We start from the raw sequence: 13,575 nt of genomic DNA on the forward strand, positions 1-13,575 counted from the left end.
ATTTAATTCAACAGTTTTTCCCACTATCTAATGTCTCTCCACAGTTGTTGTTCCTTTCTCACTAGCATTTTTAAAAATTTAAAGTTAAATAGACATCGTATCATCTATCTCTAGGGGTCTTTATTACCCCTTTATGTTTATTAAGCATTTTTTAAGAGAGATTATATCTTTTTATAATGATATGTCCTGTAGGATTGTGTGGTATACCTGTAATATGTTTTATATTGTAATATGAAAAAACTGTTTCATTTTACTAGAGACCTATGCTTGAGCACTGTCAATCTTAATTTGTACAGTTATCCCCATTATGGCCATAACTTCTAATAAATGTGTAATTGCAGAATCAGCCTTTTCAGAACTCAAAGGAGTTGTCCATTGAAATCCTAAATAAGTATCTATAGTATGGTGCACATACTTTAATTTTCCAAACTATGCAAAATGGAACACATCCATTTATCTAATTTTATTTCTTTGAGTACCCTTTGGACTACTTCCTGTAGGTAGTAGAGTTTGGTTATACAAAGAATAAGTAGGATGTTTCCTTATAATTTTCTTGGCTTATTGTCAAGTGATGGAAAATCTTTCTTCAAACCTTCATTATAACATGGTGTTTCTTATGAAATTTTGAGGAGTCTAGTGTGGTGATATATTTTGTACCCCAATAAAACTTATCTGGAGATCAAAGGATAAATCCAGCCACTAAATTAGACGTAGAGGTCAGGCAGTGGTGGCACACACCTTTAATCCTATCACTCGGGAGGCAGAGATTCATCTGGATCTCCTCTGGATCTCTGTGAGTTCAAAGCCACACTCGCAACAGAGCCAGGCATGGTGGCACACACCTTTAATCCTAGCACTTGAGATCTCATGTCTTTGCTTGGGAAGGACACATGCCTTTAATCCCAGGAAGTGATGTCTGGGCAGAGAAAGGTACATAAGACATGAGGAAACAGGAACTCACACTCTGGAGACTGAGGATTTCCTAGAGGTAAGAACTTGTAGCTGGCTTGTTCTGCTTCTCTGAGCTTTCAGTTTTCACCCCAACATCTGGCTCTGGGTTTTGTTTATTAGTAAGACCATTTAGCAATTCGTGTTACATTCTAGGACATTTCCTACCAACAGCTGATCAAGTTCATTATTACCTTGTGCTAGAGGGCCTGGTAGAACCATATGGGATCTGATATGTGTTACATATAAGGGATGGTTTATATTCCTAATTATTTTTGTAATTGAAGAAATAGCAAAGTTAATTGTGAATAATCTGGAATAAGTTCAATGGTTTCAATATGTAAAATAACTCTTTTTGTATATTGAGAGACAGTGACTATATTAAGAGGTTCTGGAAAACCTAGTAATACCATGAGAATAGCATATACTTCTGATTTTTTAACTGAATCATAAGGGCCTTAAGCCAACTCTCCATGTTTTTCCCATCCCAAAGCCCTGGAAATCACCCTCAGCTCCTCCTTCTCTCTTTCTGTCCCTCTCTTTGACTTCCTCAGTCTTCCAACAACTCTATGGCTGATCCTGGTCAGACTACTGCTAATTCCATCCTTGATTCAAAGTGACTTTATTGGTACAGCAGGGTTACAATATGAACAATTCTCCCACAATAATAACTTCCATATAATCTTCCACCCCTTTGGTCTAAGGATTCACACGTCCTTATAAGTCACATACTAAAGTAAATAAACACACTTTCCACAGTCTTCCTGCAGACTTACAGGTGCCTAAATAAACTAAAAGTATGACAATAGGAGTCAGTAAAGTGACTGCTATGCCCCTAAGATGGCCTTTCTGAGCAAGGGGGAAACTGATATTTTTGGAAACCATGCCAGTTTCTTTTATGGTACTGTGACCATAGCACCTGACATGGAAAGCTTAGGGGGAACCATTTATTTTGTCTCTTGGTTTCAGAAAGCTCTATCATGGCAGGAAGACACTGTGGAGCTCATAGCAGTGGGACCATATAGCAGGAGTCTTAAAAGTTGTTACTAATAAAATCAAACCTATGGCCAGTTATTGGGGTGAATACTGGAAGATCAGAGAGACAGAACAAGCCACAGCTAACCTCACCTGGCCAACTTCTCAGCTGGTCTTGTTTCCTCAGACTGGAAGCCTCTGTGTCCTTATATGCAAATGGCTCTCAGCTGAACTGTACTGCTAGAAGCCTGAAAGCTTAACCAGCCAAATGCTTCTAGTTTCTGGTCCTCACGCCGTATATACCTTTCTTCTTTCTACCTTCACTCCCTGGGATTAAAGGCTTGCTTTCTGGGATTAAAAGTGTGAATCACCACGCTTGGCTGTTTCCAATATGGCCTTGAACTCAATATGGATTTCTGCCTCTGGAATGTTAGGATTAAAGGCGTAAGTGCCACCATTTTCTAGCCTAAGTATCTAGTGGCTTTTCTGTTCTCTGACCCCAGATAAATTTATTAGAATACACAATATTTTGGGGAACACAATACCACCACAGGACCATGTAGCAAAAGCTTTTCATGTCATGGGGGACAGAAAACAGAAAGCAGATTAGAGATCCATTTGCTTCCTGTTAGACACCCCTGAATCCAAAAGGTTCCACAGTCCCCCAAAATAGCACTACCTGCTAGGGACCGAGAATTTGAAATATGAGCCTGCAAAGAACATTTTGGATTCAAACCACAACAAATCAAAATAAAAAAATCTTAATAGAATTTCTAGTTTAGGATAGAGACAGAAAAAGAGGCTGCCATGGTTTGCCATCTATCCCTCTACAATTCATGTTGAAATTCAGCCACCAGAATAAATGCATTGGGTAGGTAAGAGAAATCTAGGTGAACAGAGTATAAAGCCTCCACCTATCTCAGGTAATTTCTTGACTTTAAAACATGCTTTGGTTGTGTGTGTGTGTGTGTGTGTGTGTGTGTGTGTGTGTGTGTGTGTGTGTTTAACAACAAAGAACAGAGGCCATGAATTTGAGAGAGCAGGATGGGTTACATGGGTTGGAGGGAGGAAAGGGAATGGGGGAAATATATTTAAAAACATTTTAATGCCTGCTCTGTCTTAAGGGAGGAGAATTTTGAGAATGTATTCCTTTTCTTCACTTTCTGCGATGTTGGGGAACAGTGACAACCCCCAAGGGGTACAGTGTTCCACATGCCAAGCTGTGAGCAGAGTGGGATCCTTACTATATACAGAGTCTGCCCACACCTAGATTCCAAAACTGTAAGAAAATAATTTATGATCCTCATAAATTACTCAGTCTGAAGTAATAGTTACAGCAGCCCAAAAGAAACTTGAGATGAAATGTGTTGAAGGTTTTAAACCAAGACTATTCCCAGAGGATTTGGATATTAAGATGTAACTAGCAGAATCAGAGCCAAACATCCTCTGATTGCGTCTGCATTGGCTGACTGAACTTGGTTGCAAAGGTTTATCCTCTGCTCCCACCTGACCTGAGCACTCCCACCTGACCTGAGCACTCCCACCTGACCTGAGTGCTCCCACCCGACCTAAGCATTCCCACCTGACTTGAGAGCTGCCATCTAACCGGAGAGCTTTTACTCTGTGCAGGTGAGCCACACACTGGTGTATGCCTGCCTAGCTGGATGAGAATGAGTTACCCTTCACTGCTATTTTGACAGCTCTGTTTTGCCAAGATATTTATGAAAAGATAAATTTTCAGAATTGGAAACATATGAAGCATGCCAGCAGACAAGCCTTTTCTAATATATTTGGAGCTGTCATTTAAATCACAGGTTTCCTATGCAAAGAAACGATAATGAGGAATTAGAAAATTGCTGCATTGACAAATATCTGACTCAATTCCTCCCCAGTACAGCAAGCATACAAAGTGTAGAATAAGAAATGGAAAATTCAGTTTAAACAAGTTTGCCTTTAAAAAATTGGCGATCTTTGATGACAGATCTAATTCTGAACATTTCATAGATGCATAAAACTAGGAATACTGCCAAGAGAAATCACCTAGTTTCCCTTCTTATGCAGGAGTATGTGTATCCTGGTATTTCTTAAAGCTCAAAATGGCTTTTAATTCCATAAAATAAACAAATAAATAAAGGCATTAGTTACATAAGCTTGAGAAAGGCTGGTTTTAAACAAAAATTCTTCAATGCTAGACTTCTCAGAACCTTTGCTGTACAGGTGTCTGCTGTAGACTTTGAAAGGATTTACCTGTGGTATTTATATCAAACCAGGAATTTGTTGTGTTTCTAAGAATACTGATAAAGAAAAGTGAACATCAGCCTTTGGTGACACTGCTTCTGACCCTTTTTTGTGATTTTGTTTTATCCTGCTGTAGTCTCCTATCTAAATGCCACTGCTGGGCCTGCTGTATGATCTGTCAAATGTTCCTGAGAGCAGACTTTACAAGCTGCATGAGTGTGTTTTGTAATATTTTCAGAGTGATTCTGTCTCTATGAATCCAATCATTCAAAACTGGAAAAACACTCAAAGCTTTTGTTTATGTGTCTGTTTCTTCTCTTTATTTAATTTTACAACAGCTTTCATTCTCAGTAGGTTAGAAACTGAACAACAGAGAAGGACTTCTCTAGGTCAAATCTTATGAGAGAGAGTTTAAAGCTGTGTGATGTTTCTTTCCTAAAATAAACAGTCCTGGCAGGAATTGACTTTAGGAAGTTCAGAGGGTTAGGGAAAGTGTGGGCAGATTACTGAAACTAGCTGTTGTCATGTGATCCCTGACTCCCTCCTGAGGTTCCCAGGAACCCCCCTTCCCTTGACCCCTCAGCTCTTCAATATTAAAGCCTGCTGCTGCTATCTTCTGTGAACTTTTTCTCCTAAGCTTGTCCAAGCCTTCAAAAATGTGTAAAGCTCTTTAAATGTTAACCTCCTAAGTGGACAACTTGTTTTCTGCTAAGCCACTGATCTACAGTTATACTTACGTTAGTTCTCTAGTGAATACAGAGCCCAGCTGGGCAATGAAAACAAGGAGACTCCTAAAGTAGCAATTAACAAGTCAATTCCATATAGTTGATCTGATAGTCAAAGAGGTTTATTTTGGGTAAACTTACAACCAGCAAAGGAATTGGTTACAGGATCCAGGAGAGGTAAGGTGCAGTCCAACACAGTTCTCTGGAGAACTCTGACTTGGTCTGCAATCCAGCATCTAGGATTACAAGGTAGCCAAGAAAGTGAGCATGTACACCTCGCAGGTCTTAAGGGTCCAAAGAGGCCATGCCCCAAGAGCAAGTCATAGGCAGGTGTAGCAGTTACCTGCTGCCTCACTAGGGGCAGTGCTTCAAGGTCAAAGCTGGAACAGCTACCCACTACAGACTTCCTCTGGCTGGATCTGTTAAAAAGTAAACAAAATCTCAGGGCTCCAACCCTTCTGAGAGATCCACAAGCACCTACTGACTGCTACCAATGGGCAATCTTCATGGGTATGAACCAAAAGAACTATGAAGAGCTGTTCAACTCATTAGAGTAGAGACTGAAGATGCCAAGCTTCAGCCACAAGTCCCTATAACCCCAGGGAATTAGCCACTGGAGATGCTAGACTGGCCTGATGGTGACATCAATGGTATACCCTTTATACATCTTCTCCCCTTTCCACTGCACTGACTTCTATCTGTTTTTGATACAAAAATTAAAGTATCTGTTATTTATTAAGTGGTGCTGTTTACCATGTGAGAGAAGCCACAAGGCACAAAAAACCTAAGCTGTCCTTAATCACATGGGGACCACATGATGGGTTTAGGTTTTTTTTTTTTTTAAGGTTTTTTTTTCTGTATTTCTTTATTGCCCCATTGTCTTTTTTCTGTAAACTACTTGTGATTTTACTTCTTAAAAGAGGCCCAAGAAATGGATTCAGGGGTGCACTCTTTAACCTGACTTAGAAGGCAGTTGCTGGCCAGCTCTTGGGTGTACTCCAATAAAAATCAAGCTCGCTCGCTACCGGGCGGTGGTGGCGCACGCCTTTAATCCCAGCACTCGGGAGGCAGAGGCAGGCGTATTTCTGTGAGTTCGAGGCCAGCCTGGGCTACCAAGTGAGTCCCAGGAAAGGCGCAAAGCTACACAAAGAAACCCTGTCTCGAAAAACCAAAAAAAAAAAAAAAAAAATCAAGCTCGCTTCAAATTTGACACAAATTCCAGTGGTCTTATTCTCACCTTTGAGATTAACAATAGTATACATGTGTTTATTTCTGTTTTCTTTCCAAAGTGCCCTTGAAATAACTCTATAAAAAGTGAATTTATAAAGGCTTTGAAAATACAATGAGCTAAAAGTTTACAAAACTAAAAACCAAAGGCAGGTAAATCAATCAATCCCACAAAGAAATATACTGGGGACATCAGAGAAGATGGTAGCAGGGTGCAAGCTCTGTATGAGAAACCTCAGTTTCTTACTGAATGGGCAGGCAGAGATCAATCATGTGATGGTTAAGCTTGTCAACTTGATTGGTTTTAGAATCACTGAGAAACTCGCCTCTGAATACATCTGTGAGGGGTTTTGTACATTTAATAAACCTAGGAGGGAAGACTCTATCCTAAGTGGGGGCAGCTCCACCCTATGGGCTGAGACCACAACTGAGAATGGAGAAATGGAGTTTGGCACTTTCATCTCCTGCTCTATGACATCAGGTACCAAGTGACCAGCTGCCTTGGTATCCTCACTCCAGGACTCCTCTGCCATGATGGACTCTACCCTGGAGCTATGAGCCAAAATGTACCCTTTCTCCCTTAAGTTGCTGTTATCAGGGTGTTGTCAATCATAGCAACAGGAAGGGAACTAATACAGACAATAAGAGAAGAAATGCTATCAGAGAAGATCAGTCCTCTGGCTATTCAGAAATACGTAAGGCAAGTTTTTCCATCTGGACTACTGATCAGCTCAGTCCTGCCAGCTAGCTCCCAAATAACCACATAGAAACTTATTATTACTTAGAAATGCTTGGCTGATAGCTGAGGCTTGTTACTAACTAGCTCTTACATTTTAAATTAACCCATGCTTCTTATCTACACTCTGCCACATGGTGGTACCTTTTTTCAACAGCATAAGTTCATCTTGCTTCTCTCCATGTCTCCTCGTGATTCCTGAGACTCCTCTTCTCTTCTTCTTCTTCTTCTTCAGGCTCTCTTTTTGTCTGCAAGTCCTGCCTAACCTCTACCCATCCAGCCACTGGTCAGTCAGGTCTTACTAGCCAATGAGAGTAATACATATCCACAATATACAAAGATAGTTCTACAGCAGGAATATGCCTGAGACTGAACTGAGCCCTTAACTTGCCAAAAGAAAGACAGATCTACAGTTGACCTTGAGTCCCCCCAAGTCCTCCAACAGCTCTGGGAACTGGCAGTTTCAATTACAGTCATTTCAAATGTTGGGCATCTGGGCATGAATTTCTATAGCGAAGACTCATAAGGGACCATAAGATATGAAGCTTCAGGGGAGAGTAAAGGCCAGTGGCTCAAAGAGCCACCACCTAGTCAGATAACTTTCTAGGAGTGAGGAAACAGAGAGGAGGTTCTTCACCCAGCATATAACCTTGCTGTGCTCACAGAATAACTTTGCCCATTTGTGTGTGGTAATGGTGTCTTTCCCATGATTATAAGACTATGTGTCGCTCACATTACACATGAGTAATAGTACTATCTAGTTTGACTGTGAAGATCGATGTCCAAGGTGGCACTGACTAAAAACAAAGAAATTTCTGACTAATCAGTGGCTAGACTCTGACAGGCAGAACACCCATGATTTTAACCCCTTCTATCCTGGTTTTCTCATACATAAAATGGGGCTCTTTTAATTATTTTATTGGCTTTTATAAAGTTTCACTGAGTAAAATATATGTGAGATCCCATATAGCGCAGAAAATGGTAAATTTTTATATTGTTGGTTTTTGATTATTTTTTGGTGGTCTGGGGATTTAACCCAGAGCCTTGAATGTGCTGGGCAAAATGTCATCCTTGAACAAAGTCCCCATCCCTATAACAGTTGTTTTAAGGCAAAAGTTAGCAAACTGCACGATAGACTTTTTTTCTAGGCTAAGTATGATTTCTTTAAAACTGGGAACACATCACACTTAGCTCACAGGTCCCCCCATCCCCCACATACAAAACAGGCTCAGACCAGCTAACCCACTACCTGTAATTTGTCAAACTGTAAGGGAACAAACATCCATTCTCTTCCTATTAAAAAGTGGCATCTTCAGCACTGAAATCTAAAAATAACACATAAAAATGAATAAAATAATAAAACAAAATTATTCTCCCAAGATTTGTAGACTGTGGGTAGAAATAACATTGTCAGCCTCCTTCTCTCAGCTGAGCCTAGTCCAAGAGAGTCAACCCTGGAAACATTATACCTGTGGGAATGATATTTATCCCCAGTGCATGAATTATGTTGACAACATTACAATCCAATGTTGTCAGGAACCTGCTTCACTCTATAAATAAATTTACAGGTATCACTTTCTCAGGCTCTTTCTGTCTAAACATCTTCCTTCTCAGACTTAGTGGGGAAAGCACTTAAAACTGGTATTGTTGAACAAAAGGAAATACATAGAGTTGAAAACTGTCAAGTCAGTGAAATTTCAGGAAGGAGACAGTGGGGTCTGAATGGGCAGCAGACCAGGACTCCAGAAACCTAGAGTATAAGGGAACAATCTTTTATGGAAGCAATGGCTGAGGGATCTGTATGTCCTACCCTGGGAGGCCAGAGTCTTCCTAAGTGAGTCTTCATGCTAATCAGGCTCTAAACATGAAAGGTTGGAGCTCAATGGGGTCTGTGGCAGACAGGAAACCTGAAGCATTTTGGGGAATCTCTTTGGTAGAGAAGACTCAAATAAAACACAGAATTACCAGAACAAATTTCTAATCAGCATCAAAATTAACTAGATAAGATTTGGGCCAAAACCATATTCTGAATATAAAGATCCTTTGGAGCTCAATTTATCTCTTGCTTCAAGAACCTTCTACCTAGTTCTCTACCTAGTAGTTCCCTTGACAAGCACTCCAGAACACAAATTGTCTGGAAAGCAAATGAAATCCTACCTCTTTGCTAATGAGTTAGAACATGTGGCATTCTGTGTAATTAGAAGCCTATGGGATTTTTGGATAAAACCAACCTTTCACTTCCCATTTCTCTGAGTATTTGTCAGTATTTGTCTTTTATCTCTGGTAGGATAGGCAATAAATTGTGATGAGAATATATAAAAAATTGTTGGCTCAGTATTGCTGCATCGTATGATTTTCCAATTAGAGAGTTAGATGATGTATTCAAATAGGCCACAATGCTTTATAATCCACAAAGATCAGGCGGAACAATGTCTACAATCTACAATGTCCCTTTCCTTGAGACATGATTCAAAATAGATAATAGAAAACTGGATTGTGGTCAATTGTTTGTGCAATATTATGTTTAAATTTTATTTAAGTATTCCACTATCAGTTTTACAATAATTACAGAATTTTTATCCACTCATTTCTCATTTTAATGTGAGACAGACAAGTTAATCAGGTGCAGCAACAGTCTCATTCTAAACACATCTATGACAAAGATTGGAAGTAGCTCGTGTGCAAAACAAAGTCCTCCTCCTTCAAAGGCTTCCTCTTCACTACCCAATGTTCCTCACATGACTGTTTGCTGACTGTAGGCATGGAAGGGGCCCCTCTGCTCACAGAACCTAGACCATGAGAAAGCTCTGATTTTACCCTATGGGGAGTCTTCTGTCTCTCTTGGCTTCACACAGGAACATCAATGCCCTCTATTCAAACTCTATTATGTGGATCAAGCTGAAAGCTCTGGGAAGCTCAAGCCAGAAACCATTGCCCAAAGCCTGCCAAGGAGTTGCTGAAGTTGTCATCCGCTGGAGTCATAGAGTTTCAAAAGGAAAAATCAATACCTCAGGAAAAATTACCCATACTAGCAAGCTCTCTGACCAAAGCCTTTCTTCAGCTCAGGAATATCTGCATTTGGAGATATCATTACTTTAAAACAAGAAATACAGTTTCTTGCCCACTCTCTTCTCAGCATGTAACTTTAGATTTAAGTACATTTCTGTCTTAGCCATCTGCTTGTTCTTTGTGCAACAGAGAAGACATTCTGCTCAGGTGAAATACGCAGCTGGACACTGATCCAAAATAATGTCTGCAGGGAAAAGCCCATACCAAGAGTGCTTGCTTTTGATGATGATGCCCTAGGCCTTGTCAAGGAAAAGGAATATCTAGGGAAAAGCATGGCTACAATGTATACAAAAATATACAAGGATTCGGCTATTCCTTTAAGAATTATTTATTGGAGACAGACAGAAGCCATACACTACCCTGTTGAAAGGCTGACAATAAGCAAACACAAGTCCTCCATGGTGACTGTACTGGTTGTTTTTCTGTCAGCTTGACATAAAATAGAGACATCTGTACAAAGGAAACCTCAACTGCGAAAATGAGTCTGGTCAATTGGCCTATAGGAAGTCTGTGAGGCATTTCTTGACTAATGATTGATGTGAAAGGGCCCAGTACACTATGAGGGCAGTCCCACTCCTGGGCCTTTGGTCTTGGGGTATATAAGAAAGCAAACTTGAGCCAGGTGGTGGTGGCACACGCCTTTAATCCCAGCACTCGGGAGGCAGAGCCAGGCGGATCTCTGTGAGTTTGAGGCCAGCCTGGGCTACCAAGTGAGTTCCAGGAAAAGGCGCAAAGCTACACAGAGAAACCCTGTCTCGAAAAACCAAAAGTAAAAAAAAAGAAAGAAAGCAAACTGGGGGACTGGAGTGGTAGCTCACTATTGAAAAGACTGGCTACTCTTCCAGAGGATATGGGTTCAATTCCTAGCAGCCACATGACATATCACAATTATCTGTAACTATAGTTCCAGAAGATCATACACCCTCTTCTGGCCTTCCCAGGCACCAGACACACATGTCGCATACAGACATATATGCAGACAGAACACTCATACATATACTTTTTAATAGAAAAAGAGGGGAGGAAGAGGAGGAGAAAAAGAAGAGGAAGAGGATGAGGAGGAGGAAGAGGAAGAAGAAAGAAGAAAGAAGAAGAAGGAAGAAGAAGAAGAAGAAGAAGAAGAAGAAGAAGAAGAAGAAGAAGAAGAAGAAGAAGAAGAAGAAGAAGAAGAAGAAAACTGAGCAAGCCATGGGGAACAAGCCTGTAAGTGGCATCTTCCATGGTCTCTACTTCAGTTCATGCCTCCAGGTTCCTGCCTTCAGTTCTTTTCCTGACTTCCCTTCAAGATGAACTGCAAGATGCAATAAATTCTTTCCTCCTCAAGTTGCTTTTGGTCATTGTCTTAGTTATTGTTCTATTGTGAAGAGACACTATAACCATGGCAATTCTTTAAAAGAAAGCATTTAGTCCAGGTTCAGAACATTAGCCCTTGACTATCATGGCAGGAAGCACTGAGCTGGAGCAGTGTCTGAGAGCTTAACATACTGATGCACAGGCAACAGGCAGAGAATGAGACTGAGACTAGTGTGAGCTTTTGAAACCACACTCTCAATGACACACCTCCTCCAACAAGGCCACACCTCCTAATCCTTTCCAAACAGTTCATCAACTGGGAACTAAGCATACAAACAGATGAGCCTATGGAGCCATTCTCATTCAAACCACCACAGTCATTGTATTTATCACAGGGTTAGAAAACAGACCAAGAGAGTGGGTTACAGTCTGTTCATGAAGACAGATGTGAAGGACTCATTTCTAAAATGATTAATTACAACTCCAAGAGTTATAAATGAAAGTGGAAAGAGCTGTGGGTAGAGAATGTCCTGAGGAGGCAAGATTTTGACTAACATTTAGAAGGTAGATTAGGGTTCTGACACATGCAAAGCAATACCACATCTGAACACTTTAAAATGCAGAATATCTTACAGTGGCACCAGCTGTAAAGATGCCATTGAACATACTGTGGGCTGAGCCCAATGGATGGAGCAGAGACCCCCAGTCATTTAGATCAGAGGAAGGGAAAATCAGGTGCTGTTGAGCAATTCTAGCTGCTCCGTGGAGGAAAGCAAAGACTGGGTATGTACAATGCTTGACCATCATCTGCTGTTAATGCTCCAGTCTCTCGGGTTCTTTCAAATTGTTGATACAAGAATGTGACCCATGAAGTCCTCAGACAGAGATTCCCCTGAGTATCCTCTCAGAACCTAGAGCTTCCTCTTCACTTTCTCCTGAAAGTCTGTCTTGATTACATCTCTGTCCCTATGACAAAGGATCTTGAAAAAAGCAGCTAGGGAAGGGAGAGTTGCTTAGACTCACAGTGTGAGATTCTGGTCTACGACTGCAGGAAAGGTACAGCAGCTAGAGCCTAGGCCACTGGTCACCACACTCTTTTATTAGAAACAAACAAATGCTAAACTCAGCTCATTTCCTGCTTTTTATACAGCCCACCCACATAACAGTGCCACCTAGAGTGCACAGGTCTTCCCACTTCAATTAACCTGACACCCACAGAATGTTCGGAACCTGATACCCAGGTAATTCTAGATCTCAACAAATCTTCACCTGGTATGTCCAGTCCACTACAGGGCCCCTGTAAGAACCAGCTGGAGGTTTATCTTAGCGTGAATATCTAAACAGACTGGAGTCTTGCTTTGAACTCCCGTGTGAGTTGAAGCTTTGCTACCAGCCTGCAGTTTCACTTGATGACGGCCTCTTCTGGTCCCTGTGCTCTATGCATCATCACATCTGGATTCCACATATCACCTACTGTCATTTCTTCCTTCTTTTATTCCTAGGTTCCTCTCAAGAACTTTCCCTTTAAAAGTCTAGCTTCCCTTCAGAGATTGGGCTACTCTGAGGCAAGCAAGATCTTTCTACAGGATTTGTTTCAGTATTTCTGTCTCACACCCTTCAGTGGTCTCATGTTTTTTATGGTAAAAGCCACATACATCATACAAGGCACTTGGTAGCCAGGCTCCATTTACCCAGCTCCCACCATTGCCCAGCAACTTTATTTAAGAACTTGATTGAGGGTCAAGACAAGCTGGAGTGCTAACTTGAGTCTATACTTGCATTTAACTGGCAAAATTTACTTTGGCGTTCCTTCTGGGAAAGGAACCAGCACCCATAAAAGTCAATAAAACTATCCCACTAGTCCCCCAAAACATATTCATTTAGTATTTCAGCAAAACAAAACTAGAGTGAATGTTGAAAGCTGACATTAAGCTGGATTTTAAAACCAAATAACCTGTGGCATGGTGATGTTCATCAGTGGCCAGTAATATGTTTCATTATCAAATTGCTCATTTTTAATGCAGCTGCCAAAAAATTCTCTAGTTGAAAATGCATGCACACTGAAGAATGAGAAGAAAACTAGGAATATTTTGTTGAATAGCTCTACACTCGCCCCTGCTTTGACCCAGCTGAGGCGAATTACTAACTGAATGCATTTTGCATATAATTTTTCTTAATAGAAAAGTCAGTTTCCCCCTGGCCCACAGAAATAAATATTGAGCAAGTCATTTTTTTAAGTGTCCATTCCAAGGGGTGACAGAATATTAGCATGCCTCCAGGGCCCTGTCTCCAGTGTGCTTGTGCCAGCCTCCACAAACGGCAGCTCTACCTCCTTCCTCCCTACTTATTTTAAATAACACTCAT

The sequence above is a fragment of the Peromyscus eremicus genome, chromosome 6, assembly GCF_949786415.1.
Source record: "Peromyscus eremicus chromosome 6, PerEre_H2_v1, whole genome shotgun sequence".
Classification (NCBI taxonomy): domain Eukaryota; kingdom Metazoa; phylum Chordata; class Mammalia; order Rodentia; family Cricetidae; genus Peromyscus; species Peromyscus eremicus.